Source organism: Plecotus auritus (genome assembly GCF_963455305.1).
Source record: "Plecotus auritus genome assembly, chromosome: X".
NCBI classification, from domain to species: Eukaryota; Metazoa; Chordata; class Mammalia; order Chiroptera; family Vespertilionidae; genus Plecotus; species Plecotus auritus.
In genome coordinates, this window is record NC_137784.1 from 11494476 (window position 1) to 11497417 (window position 2942).

The window sequence follows — 2942 nt, forward strand, 5'->3', positions numbered from 1 at the left end:
TGGGGGGGGGCAATTCGGGGCAGGGCCAGCCAGGGGGAGGGGCCACAGGCAGTTGTCTGGCCAGCCCCACCCCCTGATCGAACTCAGGTTGAACTCCTGATCAAACTCCCAGTTGAGGGGACAATTTGAATATTAGCCTTTTATTATATAGGATAGTAAATATATCCATATTTGCTTCTATAACTTCTGGACTAGCAGAAGGTCTTTCCATGGACTGTAAGGTCTTTCCAAGGACTATAAGGTCTTTCCAAGGACTATGAGGTTTTTCCAAGGACTATGAGGTCTTTTCTAGAACCATAACTTCTTTCCAAGGTCTATAACTTCAGGAATTGCAGAAGCTCTTTAGATGATATATTTATACTCTTGGATTTTTTGCAAGGTTTTCATTTTTTTTGCGTGTAAGTCTTTACACCCAGGAGTTTTATATACTATAATACATGGTTTATTTGTATATTCTTCCATATAGATACCCTGTTGTTCCAGCCTCATTTATTGAATAATCCATGCTTTTCCCACTAGATTGAATGACCACACCTGTCATAGACTAATTTCACAAGCATACCACTATTTTAACTCTAGATTTTCTAGATGTTTCCATTAATTTTTGTCTACTTTCATACAAATATTATATTGATTTGATTTTTGTGGCTTTGTAGAATTCCCTATCTGGTAAGGCAAGTCTCACTCCACTGTTTTTTTTTCATAGTTTTCTTAGCTATTCTCAGGCATTTCTTTTCTATATGAACTTTAAGATACTATACAATTCCAAGAAAATCCCTGTTAAGATTCTAATTGAAATATAAATTAATTTATATATCACATTAGGGAATTTTTACATTTTATGATATTAAGTATTTTTAATTAAGAACAATTTGTTCATAAATTAGTTTCTATCTTTTAATAGGTATTGTAGGTTTCCTTTTATGATTTTTATGGCTCTCATATTAAATTTATTTCTAAATATTTTATAGTTTTTTGCCACTGTTATAAATGTAAAACATCCCCATTTGCATTTCTATGTACTCCTTGTTAGAGTAAAAAATCCATTTATTATTGTTATTGTATCTGGTATCTAGCCTCCTTACCAAATATTGTTATTAATTCTAAAAGTTTTGAATTTATATATCCTCTTTCTGGATTGCCAGATATAGCAAACAAAAATACAGAATGCCCGGTTATAAATGAATTTCAGATAAACTGAATAGTTTTTTAGAATAAGTATGTCTCATGCAATATATGGGACATATATTGTTAATTTGAAATTCAAATTTAACTTGGTGTTCTGTACTTTATCTGGCAACCTTACTTCTTTCCCATTGAGGATACCTGTTTTCTTTTCTTTGCATGTTGCATTTGCTGCACATTAACCTGAGCTAGGAAACTTCTTTAAAAAATACTAGTGCTAGGCCTCCTAGGTTCAGAGATTAAATTGGTATATATATTTTTAAAAATTTTTCAATAATAATTTACATTAAATATTATTTTCTATTAGTTTCAGGTGTACAGCATAGTGGTTAGACAATCATATACTTTGCAAAGTGTTCCCCCGATATTTCCAGCACTCACCGGCATCATACATAGTTATTACACTATTATTGACTCTATTTCCTATGCTGCACTTTACCTCCCCATGAGTACTTAGTAACTACAAATCTGTACTTCTCAATTAAAAAAAAAGATTTTCTTTGTCACATGTACCTGACATTTCTGTAAATGTTTCATGGACATACAAACAAAATACATTTTCCATTTGAAGAATGTCAGGCTCTCTATGTATTTGTTACTCCAAATTTCTACTTGTATCAATCACTTAAACTCTGCTCCTACTGACTCTTTGCTTATTAGATATATTCAGTTCTAAAATCAAAGCATACCTTTAACACTATATTTTTATTATATTCTACTAGAGACACGGTGCATGAAAATTCATGTACTGGGGAGGGGGTTCCCTCAGCCCGGCCTGCCCCCTCTCACAGTCCAGGAGCCCTCAGGGGATGTCCTACTGACAGCCAGCCCATGGGAAGCGGGCCTAAGCTGCAGTCTGGCTTTCCTCTGTGGGAGGCAACCGGGCTGATCAGGGGAGGGGAAGGCGCAGCCCCCATTACCCCGCTGCTGCTGCCACTGCCGGCTGTGGTGGCTGCGAGTCCTGAGCCCGGGGCCTCGCAGCCACTGTGGCTTTGTCCCGATGGACATCCAGAAGACTTCTGCCCTAAATTAGCATATTATCCTTTTATTAGTATAGATTTGCATTTCTATAGTTTTTGCCTTATGATTTTGACATCTACATTATTAAATTCACTTACATTTATGAATGTTATATGTTCTTAATTATATATTTTTATCATATAGAGTATCCTTTTTTATCTTTTGAGCCCTAATTTTCTCCCTACCTCTGCTATTCCTGCTTCCTTTTTGTTGGCATTTAATTTTCAATCTTTCTTTGTCACTTTACTTCATGTGTTTTTCCTCTAAACAGAATTTTAACTTTTAATGGTATCAGACCATCTTTGTCTTCTATTGGGTGAGTTCAGTTCAATCAGCTTTGGTGAATTCACTGATATACTTGATTTTACTTTACTCATTTTACTCTGTTGACTTATTAAACTGTTGTTTTACTTTTCTCTCTTTCTAGTTTAATTAAGTTGCCACCATTTCATTTTACCCTTAGTAATATCTACAATAGATAGACTTTTAATGGAACTTACAATGTATAGGATTTTTTTAAAGTCTTTCACATGAGAGTTTTAAGTGAGAGAGTAGCACAGATAAAGTCATGGACTTGAAAGTCAAACAAATGTCCTTTTCTGTTAATCCTCACCTGAGGATATTTTTCCATTGATTTTAGAGACAGTGGAAGGGAGGGGGAGAGACACAGAGAGAGAAACATCGATGTGAGAAAGACACATCAATTGGTTGCCTCCTGTATGCCCCATGACCAGGGC